Consider the following 12834-nt stretch of genomic DNA (forward strand, 5'->3'; position numbering starts at 1 on the left):
TTTCTTATGAAATGAAAAAGCTACCCATTTCATTATGTATGAGGTCAATTTTTTTTATTGGAGTTAAATTTAACGTAGATATATGACCAAACCTAACCAACCCTACCTAACCTAACCTAACCTATCTCTATAGGTTAGGTTAGGTTTGGTAGCCGAAAAAGTTAGGTTAGGTAGGTTAGGTAGTCGAAAAACAATTATTTCATGAAAACTTGGCTTATTAGTCAAATCGGGCCTTGCATAGTAGGCTGGCAAGTGCGTTCTGGCTACTAGGTACGACATATATATATATATATATATATATATATATATATATATATATATATATATATATATATATATATATATATATATATATATATATATATATATATATATATATATATATATATATATATATATATCGGGCCTTGCATAGTAGGCTGAGCCAGAATGTACTTTTCGGCCTACTATGCAAGGCCCGATTTGCCTAATAAGCCAAGTTTTCCTGAAATAATATATTTTCTCTAATTTTTTTCTTATGAAATGATAAAGCTACCCATTTCATTATGTATGAGGTCCATTTTTTTTTATTGGAGTTAAAATTAATGTAGATATGTGACCGAACCTAACCAACCCTACCTAACCTAACCTATCTGTATAGATTAGGTTAGGTAGGTTAGGTAGTCGAAAAACAATTAATTCATAAAAACTTGGCTTATTAGGCAAATTGGTCCTTGCATAGTAGGCTGAGAAGTACGTTCTGGCTACTAGGTACGACATATATATATATATATATATATATATATATATATATATATATATATATATATATATATATATATATATATATATATATATATATATATATATATATATATATATATATATATATATATATATATATATATATGTCGTACCTAGTAGCCAGAACTCACTCTTCAGCCTACAATGCAAGGCCCGATTTGCCTAATAAGCCAAGTTTTCCTGAATTAATATATTTTCTCTAATTTTTTTCTTATGAAATGATAAAGCAACCCATTTCATTATGTAAGAGGTCAATTTTTTTTTATTGGAGTTAAAATTAACGTAGATATATGACTGAACCTAACCAACCCTACCTAACCTAACCTAACCTATCTTTATAGGTTAGGTTAGGTTAGGTAGCCGAAAAAGTTAGGTTAGGTTAGGTTAGGTAGGTTAGGTAGTCAAAAAGCAATTAATTCATGAAAACTTGGCTTATTAGGCAAATCGGGCCTTGCATAGTAGGCTCAGAAGTGAGTTCTGGCTACTAGGTACGACACACATATATATATATATATATATATATATATATATATATATATATATATATATATATATATATATATATATATGTCGTACCTAGTAGCCAGAACGCACTTCTCAGCCTACAATTCAGGGCCCGATTTGCCTAATAAGCCAAGTTTTCCTGAATTAATATATTTTCTCAATTTTTTTTCTTATGAAATGATAAAGCTACCCATTTCATTATGTATGAGGTCAATTTTTTTTTATTGGAGTTAAAATTAACGTAGATATATGACCGAACCTAACCAACCCTACCTAACCTAACCTAACCTATCTTTATGGGTTAGGTTAGGTTAGGTAGCCGAAAAAGCTAGGTTAGGTTAGGTTAGGTAGTCGAAAAACAATTAATTCATGAAAACTTGGCTTATTAGGCAAATCGGGCCTTGCATAGTAGGCTGAGAAGTGCGTTCTGGCTACTAGGTACGACATATATATATATATATATATATATATATATATATATATATGTCGTACCTAGTAGCCAGAACGCACTTCTCAGCCTACTATGCAAGGCCCGATTTGCCTAATAAGCCAAGTTTTCATGAATTAGTGTTTTTTCGACGACCTAACCTACCTAACCTAACCTAACCTAACTTTCTCGGCTACCTAACCTAACCTAACCTATAAAGATAGGTTAGGTTAGGTTAGGTAGGGTTGGTTAGGTTTGGTCATATATCTACGTTAATTTTAACTCCAATAAAAAAAATTAACCTCATACATAATGAAATGGGTAGCTTTATCATTTCATAAGAAAAAAATTAGAGAAAATATATTAATTCATGAAAACTTGGCTTATTAGGCAAATCGGGCCCTGCATAGTAGGCTGAGAAGTGCGTTCTGGCTACTAGGTACGACATATATATATATATATATATATATATATATATATATATATATATATATATATATATATATATATATATATATATATATATATATATTTATATATATGTATATATATATATATATGAATGAAAACTCACACCCCAGAAGTGACTCGAACCCATACTCCCAGAAGCAACGCAACTGGTAACTACAGGGCGCCTTAATCCACTTGACCATCACGGCCGTCAAAAGGAAGTGATAGCCGAGGCAATTTGAGCCACTTCCCCGACGGCAACTCGGATGGTAATCTTGGGCATAGCATTTCACCAAATCACCTCATTCTTTGGGGCACACGTGAGGAACACAAATGCGAACAAGCCTGAATGGTCCCCAGGACTATATGCAAATGAAAACTCACACCCCAGAAGTGACTCGAACCCATACTCCCAGAAGCAACTCAACTGGTAACTACAGGGCGCCTTAATCCACTTGACCATCACGGCCGTCAAAAGGAAGTGATAGCCGAGGCTATTTGAGCCACTTCCCCGACGGCAACTCGGATGGTAATCTTGGGCATAGCATTTCACCAAATCACCTCATTCTTTGGGGCACTCGTGAGGAACACAAATGCGAACAAGCCTGAATGGTCCCCAGGACTATATGCGAATGAAAACTCACACCCCAGAAGTGACTCGAACCCATACTCCCAGAAGCAACGCAACTGGTAACTACAGGGCGCCTTAATCCACTTGACCATCACGGCCGTCAAAAGGAAGTGATAGCCGAGGCTATTTGAGCCACTTCCCCGACGGCAACTCGGATGGTAATCTTGGGCATAGCATTTCACCAAATCACCTCATTCTTTGGGGCACACGTGAGGAACACAAATGCGAACAAGCCTGAATGGTCCCCAGGACTATATGCGAATGAAAACTCACACCCCAGAAGTGACTCAAACCCATACTCCCAGAAGCAACGCAACTGGTAACTACAGGGCGCCTTAATCCACTTGACCATCACGGCTGTCAAAAGGAAGTGATAGCCGAGGCTATTTGAGCCACTTCCCCGACGGCAACTCGGATGGTAATCTTGGGCATAGCATTTCACCAAATCACCTCATTCTTTGGGGCACACGTGAGGAACACAAATGCGAACAAGCCTGAATGGTCCCCAGGACTATATGCGAGTTTTCATTTTTCATCCTATGTATATACATTATTTGAGGGTGACAACCCTGTCTGCTGTTTCTCAATCTTTGGCTTTACAAGAGAAGAGTTCAGGGGAGTAGGTGAGTTAGATGGTCTGGTCTGGAAAACATGATATTTAGGAACATGATAATTACTCTTAGAATAATAAGTATTTGATTGTGCTCGAAAAGGCACCTTAGTGAGTAATTCGTGTTTGTCTGCTAGCTTGGCTAGTTTCATAATGTTATTGGTCTGTTTATGTTCAGCTATAAACAAGGATAATATCTCTGGTAGACAACCTAAAATCTCCTCTGTAACAATGAGGTTTCTCAAAGTCTCAAAATCTGTATTTAATAGTGCTATTACTCATCTATCAAAATTATTTATTTTAATTCTTGCAAAATCAGAAATGGTCTGATCATGTGATCTCTTTATACCTCTAAATTTCTGTCTATGGGCCTCTGGGATCTGCTGGTATGCATTTAAGATGCGCTGTTGGACAAATTTAAAGTCAAAAGAATTAGCAGCAGGAAGAGATGCAAAAATTTCCTGGGCTTTCCCCTTAAATTGTCCTAGCATGATGGCAACCCACAGACCAATTCATACTGACTGCTAACTTCTGGAAATGCAAAATGAATATTTCTGGGTCCTCCTCATTGAATTGAGGAAATCTACATTTTCCTAAACTTTAAAGATCTATCAGTACTATCTGTATGAATACTAGTGTCACCATGACCTGCTGCAATTCTGTGTTCTTCTAGTCCGTTATTATTTATTGCTATACTCTGTTGAATTTCCAATTGCTGGTGCCTGACTTCCTCTAGTTGCAACTGTGCTTCAATTCTTCTGCTTTGTGCTTCTAGTTCCACTTGCTTTTGTTGGTTTTGAGCTTCAAGCATCTGCTGCTGTCTCCAATTCAAGTTGTTTTTGCTGGTTCTGAGCCTCAAGCATCTGTTGCTGAGTTTCCAATTCAAGTTGTTTTTGGCGGTTCTGCATCTCCAACTTCTGTTTCTCTGCTTCTAATCTAGCCAACTCCATTTTAGATTCCATCTCTAACTTTAGAATTACCACCTGGTCACTTGACTCTTCTTCTAATTCCTCTAACCACTCCTCGTCAAGTTTCTCCTCCTCCACCAAGTGTGTGACAATGACTCTCACTAGCTGAGCCTTTAACATTCTCCTGGAAACTGTCAGATTAAATTTTTCAGACATGTACAACAACTCAGACTTCTTCAAGTCTTTAATTTCACCAAAGTTTGGATGCTCCACCAACACAGCAACTTGTTCCTCCATTGTCAGCTTAATTAACACAACTAGCAATTACAACAACACTGAAGCTTTGCTTGGCCCCTGGCACAAGCTGTACACTTACCTCAATCGTGAAGTGTTGCGAAAACTTCCACAAGGAGCTCAGAATAAACAGAGAATTACAAATTATTGCTATCTAAGATAATTAGACGAGCCAAAACTAATTACTACGAAGATAAATTTACTCAAATAAAGAGCAACATTAAACAAACTTGGAGCACAATTTCACAAATATTGGGATCAAAGAAATCTTTAAATAACAAACCGACTCTCCTGTCTAATAACGATGGTCAGCTTTCAGCCTCTGATTCTGCTATTGAGTTTAATAGGTTCTTCTCTTCCATTGGTTTATCCCTTGCAAATGATATTCCATCTTCCAGTACTGACATTAAGGACTATCTTACAGGTAACTATCCACAGTCTCTGTACCTAAAGCCTATTAACTCCACTGACGTCAATGAGATAATCCTTTCCCTTAAAACCAAGTCTGGTGCCCTTGAGGAGATACCAACTTTAATTTACAAAAAAGCCTCCAGATCTTTAGCCCCTGCTATTGCTTTGCTCTTCAACAAGTCACTTGAACTCCAAACCTTTCCAGATATTCTAAAAAAAGCGAGAGTAACGCCTGTCCACAAATGTGGTGACCCCACAGATGTTAACAACTACAGACCTATATCAATCCTGCCAAACTTGTCAAAAATTTTTGAAAAACTTATATACAAGCAGCTTTACTCATATCTAGCCAAACTCAATATACTTAGCCCTTGCCAATATGGCTTCAGACCCAAAAAAAGCACTAACGATGCACTTATTAGTATGCTTAACTCGATTCATACAGCTCTTGATAAAAAGGAGTTCCCTGTTGGGTTATTTGTGGACCTGCGTAAAGCTTTTGATACTGTCAACCACCATAACCTTCTTCTTAAATTACATCATTATGGAGTCAGAGGACACTCCCTACAATACCTCGAGTCCTACCTTACTGACAGGCTCCAATATGTTTCTGTGAATAATACAATTTCTCCCACCCTACCCATCAACATTGGTGTTCCTCAGGGCAGCATACTTGGCCCTCTCCTCTTTCTCATCTACATTAATGACCTTCCAAATGCCTCCCAACACCTCAAACCAATTCTATTTGCTGACGACACAACCTTCATTTACTCCAGTCCTGACCCTCTTGCTCTAAATGCCACAGTAAATACTGAGCTAAATAAAGTCCATCTTTGGCTAACTGCCAACAAACTCACCCTTAACATTGACAAAACCTTCTATATTCTGTTTGGCAATAAATCCTCTAGTCTTATAAATCTCAAAATAAACAATACCCAAATTTGTAACAAATTAGATGGCAAATTCCTTGGCATTCTCATTGACCACAAGCTGAATTTCCAGGGACACATTCTAAATATATCTAAAAAAGTTTCAAAAACTGTGGGCATTCTTTCTAAGATCAGATATTATGTACCACGCCCTGCCCTGGTGACTCTCTATTACTCCCTTATCTATCCTTATCTCAACTATGGTATTTGTGCTTGGGGTTCTACTACCCAAAATCACTTACGTCCTCTAATTACCCAACACAAAGCCGCTATTAGAACAATATCCAACTCTGGCCCCAGACATCACTCGGTACCCCTACTCAAATCTCTTAATATGTTAGATATTAAGTCACTGCACATTCTCTCATGTGTATTATACATATATAAAACGCTAAACTATAATGCCAATCCTGATCTTAAAAGCTTCATAGTAGGTTGTAACAGAACCCATGAGCACCACACCAGAAATAAATACAGTTTTGATATTCCTAGAGTACGTCTTAATCAAACTAGAAATGCTCTGCAAATCAAGGGGCCCAGAATGTGGAATGACCTTCCCAACCATGTTAAAGACTGTACCTCTCTCAACCAGTTTAAGATAAAAACTAAACACTACCTAATAAATTCCCTGTAATCTACCTCACTCCTCTATTGTCAACCCATGTCTGTTATTTTCTTTTTTTTTTTTTTTTAATCAACACTGTTTGTCAACCTATTGTATTTGTGCTGCTTTTTCAGTCATGTTTCCCCCTTTTTTTTATCTTTATTTGTATTTGTTCTCAACATCTTTTATTCTTTATGCTCAATTAGTATTAAGTTCTAGATATTAATGTTTTCTTGCCCGAAACGCATTGCGTAATAGTGGCTTTAGGCATTGTATGTACTAGCTCTATCTATATATCAATCCATTACTGTAACATCACTTGTATGTATATACCTTACCTGAATAAACATCTGAATCTGAATCAGAAATGGTACACAGGCTTGATTGGGTATCACTAGTTAAACACAGTATCTAGGAAGGCATTAACAATTAATAAAAGGCACCACTATTTAGTACATTAAATTATGGGAATTAATTCTCCTGGAAAGGCCCCCATTTTGTTATAACCCTTGACCTCAGGGTATGGTTCCTCTGCTTTTGCAGTTGTAAAAAAAATATATAATAATATGGCCTGGCCTACTAAAAGTGTCTAGGGCAAATAATTAAACTGCTTACGCAACAAAGCAATATACTTAAAGTAAGGATAACAAAGAACATACAAACATATAAATGGAAATACAGACAGTCAGAAATATTAATGCACCCGAATACAATAACACAATATCGTTATATATGCACTGATCACAATTTTAAAACTTAAATGGATAGATGGGTATGCACATAATGGTCTAACCAGGCAATTAGCTATGTTATTAAACAATGAACAGGTAACACAGACTTATCTCACAACATGTCCACGCCAGCCAGCTCCACCCACGTGACTGGCGTTGCTGGAGCATGCACGGCATGGTGTCTACAAGTTACCAACTAACAACCACATGAAATCTCTAGATTCTCTGCTATCAGAGAGTAATACTTAAGAACATAATTATAACTAAACTAATATGCATATACCAGTGCTAAGGTGTAATTAAGAAATTAAGTACAATCAATAACTGGAATAATTATAGGAGTGAATCATTGACGCTAGCTGGATACACTGCACGCATTATTGGAACATCCCAAATATGGTCATTCCCCCATCAGACGCCACTGTCTCACCCCACAGGAATGAACATGCAATAGCATTCTCAAAATATTACATACAGCCACACTACAGCATGCTACATATAAATCCAATATATATACTGGAAAACAAATGGATATAATGTTTAATTTAAATAACTGAGGAAAGGAATAATGGACATGCATGTTTATCATGATAAATGTTAGAATCAAATATATGGATTCGTAACAGGATTCAAATGTTCCTAAAGTTGTATCTTCCTACCCAACCTAAACCGGATGGTTGGAATTTTGCGCTTTAGCAAAATGGGACCGGTTTCAAAACCTCCTTTCAGAGTGGCATAGAAATTATGATGTTCCCGAAGACATTAATTAAGCAGAACAAGATTTTGTCAGAGCGATTCATAGTGCAGCCAAACACATTTCCACTGAAAAAATGGTCCACCACACACCACCACACCACTGGTACTATTGTGAACGTATCAAAGAACTGAATCATAGATTCAACAGCTCAAGGAAGCAATACAAAAAGCAGGCAAGTGACTGCAACAAGACCTTACTTTGTAAAGTCAAGGAACGTGCATCAAGAGACCTGGATACTCAAAAAACAGAAGTGGTTGGAATGGTGTTCACATCTGAATGAACACACCTCTCTTGGAGAGATGTGGCACCAAATCCATTGGGCCAAAGGAAATAAAGCACGTAAAGCTCCACACCCTAAGGATCCTCAACAGGAAGCTGAAGTACTGGCAACCATATTAGCAGAAAGAGCAGCAAGTTATCCGTAGATATGCTGATATATAGATAGAGCCCAGTAGGCTCAGGAACCTGTACATTAGTTGATTGACCGTTGAGAGGCGGGACCAAAGAGCCAGAGCTCAACCCCCACAAGCACAACTGTGCAACTTGCAGTTGACCCAGAGCCTTGGGACAGGATGGTCGAGATTAAATTTTAAACTTAAATTTTGCCCCGAGGGGTGAGTTTATTGGGCAGCGCCCAATAAACAATAAACAGCAATCGATGAGAATAAGACCAGATGAGTCGATAGTGAAATAGCTCTGGGTTATGTCTGTTTTCAGTTCTTGTAACACAATCAATGTAGCGTAATGTTGGAAAACAGACTTTCTACTGCCTAAATAAATAGCATTTGAAAATGTATGCGTGTCTACTCAATCTCCATCTCCCTCTTCATCCAACTCCAAATATTGCTGTGCAGACCTTGTAACACACATCAGCATTAGCACTCATTTCTTGTAACACACACAGTCAATGCACCGTAATGCGGGAAAATAAACTTTCTGCTGCCTAAATAAATAGAATTTGAAAATGTATGCAAGTCTAGACAATCTCCTATAGCCCTTACATTCTAAACACAAAATAAAATATTAGCACACACTTGTATCGCATTATATCATCATTACGTAACGTGGAAAACTTCTTTCTGTCTGATGATCAAATAGCATTTTTTAATAAATAACCTCAGCTTGGTCTTATGCCATTAGGACTGTATTACACTGTGCGCAACAGTAGACTTGTAATATCATAGCAAGACAACGTCGCAGAATGTTCAACGTTTAATACTGAAGGAGTGAGCGAGGCACTTAGTAACGTAACGTGGAAATCAACTTTCTGTCTGATGTCCGAATATCTTTATTGAAATGTGAACCCCATTTAGCCAAACACAATATCTCCATTACATATCATACCATGTAAATATTACTGTCTGCCAGTTTTAGCCCTCTGTAACACAATGTAACGTATCGTAACGTAACGCGGAAATCATCAACTTTCTGCAGTCCAAAATGACATTTTGAAATGAAAAGTGAGACTTAGTCCATCTTCATTTTATCTCTTACCATATAAATATTGGTGTCTACCAGTTTTAGCCTCTGTAACACATTGTAACGTAATGCAGAAATCAAATTTCTACAGACCAAAATAACATTTTTAAATGAAAGTATGACTTAGTCCATCTCCATTACATCTCCTACCATACAAATATTACTGTCTACCAGTTTAGCCCTTTAACACTTGTAACGTAACGTGGAAATCATCAACTTTCTACAGTCCAAAATAACATTTTGAAATGGAAAGTGAGACTTAGCCCATCCCCATTACATCTCTTAGCATATAAATATTAGTGGCTACCAGTTTTAGCCCCTGTAACACATTGTAACGTAACGTGGAAATCAAATTTCTACAGACCAAAATAACATTAATGAAAAAGTAAACCATGTTTAGTCATTACATCCAAACACAAATAAAATATTACCGCAGGCCTGTTTAGTTCTTGTAACACATTATATCGTTACGTACCGTAACGTGGAAATCATCTTTCTCTCTGATGACCAAATATCACTTTTTGTAAATGTGAAGCTTTGTAGATTTAATTTTAAACAAAGGTGGGTCACTAGTCCATGAACTAAGAATGGTGAGTTAGGAAGAATGACTTTGTGAAATATGCACAGAAGAGTTTGGGGAGACGTGATCACTACCTACAAATTCTAATATTTTTTGTTAACTGTGTGATCACGACATATACCTCATGGTCTCTTGTTTCGCCTCTCACTAGTCAATAAACACAATTTTGTATCATTTCTTGACTAAAATAGCAGTCTGAAACATCTTTGCACTTTATTTTTTCATTGACACGTGCACAGCCATCAAATGGAATCTCACTACTGCACGGATGTCGTGTGTGTGTTAAATAAAAGGTACTTACATAGCTTATCATTTTCTTTGAGAAACTTATATGTAGTGATCATATCTCCCGAGTCCACACAAATAACCCACACCAACCCACATCCATATTGAGAGAGAGCGAGAGAAGGCAAACATAGCTTGGTTATTGCATCTAGTTTTAAAAAGGGGTAAGAATAAGAAGAGTCATGTTCCATAAAAAATACTTTACAGCATCCATTATTTATGTGCAGTAAGAGGGAAACGGGATCCGCACATACAATTTCCAAGCATTACAACGCTATCGAGGTAAACATAACATAAAAAAGACAATAATGTAGTAGTATGCTATTAATCAGCAAGTCAAAACTTAACATAACAGATATGATTTCACAGTTTTAACCTTTGCAAGTTTTTCAATGTTTTCTCTTCACTTGTGCTAAGTGAATCAGACAAAATGTGACATTTCATTATTAGCCAGGCAATACGCTATTAGCTAGATAGTCAAAACATATAACACACTTTATTTCACAGAATTTTTTCTAGCAAATATGGTTCCTTTAAGCAGTTCATCACATCAAACACCAGCAGTCCGCAAAATTCTCTTTAGTCAATAATCATCCTTTACAGTATTTCTTGACTAAAATAGCACTCCAAAACATAAGTGGACATTTTTATTCTCACTGTCGCACTTATAGTCAATAATTTGTTTCGCAGATTGACAAGTTATGCTTAGTGACGAGATTTCACGGTGAGCATAGTTTAAGAGAGTTCACATTGTATTAATTACGGTCACGGATATGTTATGTTATGTTTATGAAGATCATTACTTCTTATTTTTACCCATTTTCCCGCGCCCAGCTTTTCAGTCTTCTCATATTCTTTTCAAATAAAGTTTGCTTACTGTTTTCCAGTAGATTGGCTTCACATTACATATATTAATCTACTTTCAAATTCAGTTCAGTTCCTTTTCAATATCACAGCTTTGTTGTTCCCCTGTCAGTATCTAGTTCAAGACCTCGTATTATCAATGTCATTAATACTACTATCAACCATGTATTGGATGTCTCAGACATTCAGTTAACAACTTAATAAGTGTTTAATGAACGTGGGAATCACTTCACGTGTGCTCATTTTAGTTTAGTTTAAAGTTTTCCATCTTAAATTAATACTACTATCACCAACTATGTATTGGATAGCTCAGGCATTCAGTTAACAACTCAGTAAGTGAAAATCACTTCATGTGAGCTCATTTTTAGTTTAGGATAAGGTTTTTCCATCGTAAATTAGTATTATCATCAACCACGTATTGGGTGGCTCAACCATTCAGTTTACAACTCAGTAACTGTTTACTGAACATAGATATCCCTCAATGTAACCTCATTTTTTAGTTTAAAGTTTCTCCATCGTAAAAAAATAAAATATTACTATCACAAACCTTGTATTGGCCGGCTCAGGCTTTCAGTTTACAACTCAGTAAGTGTTTACTGAACGCAAAATCGCTACTTGTGTGGTCATTTAGTTTAAAGTTTCCCAATCTTAAAATATTACTATCATCAACCATGTATTGGATGGCTCAACCATCCAGTTTACAACTCAGTAACTGTTTAGTGAACATAGATATTCCTCCATGTGCCCTCATTTTTTAGTTTAAAGTTTCTCCATCGTAAAAAAATATAATATTACTATCACAAACCTTGTATTGGCCGGCTCAGGCATTCAGTTTCGGTAAGTGTTTACTGAACGTCGAAATCATTTCCTGTGTGCCCATTTTTAGTTGAACCCGTCTCCACTCCAAACCGGACCTGTGGTCCGAGTCAGGACCCTAGGTCCTGACTGGTTTCAGTCTCCATTTCACAATGGAGTGTGAAATTACCCATGATAGATGCCGCTTGTCCCCTGACGAAGGGGAGCTGAGGGGAAAATATAACCCAAACACCTACTGGAAATACTCTTCAGTTAGCCACTGAACGGTGGACAGTACACACCCTCTGTAGACTGAAAAACGATTAAGGCTAAAGGACCACATCCGTCCTGGTGTAGCTCCAACACCTATACACCCCCGTGCATTGTTACATAAAACAGACCTTCTCTGCCAACTGCTACCTCCTCTCATTTTCCCCCACCCTTCTCGACACTTCCTGCCGTGTGTGGCATAGCTTGAAGAAAATAATAGCCGTCAAAAACTGCAAACCACAATGACCCTCCAACCCTCTCCTGCCAAGGGGAAGCTCCCCTCACCCCTCCCCCACTCCATCAACATACCCAGCTATGTTGGATCCCCTCACACCCTCTACTTAGCATTACTTAGACACATCTATTAATCAAACTATTTATCTCTACACAGGATTAACTCTACGGCAAACACCCATACATATTCGTGACTTGTATACTCTTATACACATATTCTACTCTTCTGCTCATATTCATTACTCTCACACTTACCCCCACATAGCCCACATACTCTCCTACCCCCAC

The sequence above is a fragment of the Procambarus clarkii genome, chromosome 58 (genome assembly GCF_040958095.1).
Source record: "Procambarus clarkii isolate CNS0578487 chromosome 58, FALCON_Pclarkii_2.0, whole genome shotgun sequence".
NCBI lineage: Eukaryota > Metazoa > Arthropoda > Malacostraca > Decapoda > Cambaridae > Procambarus > Procambarus clarkii.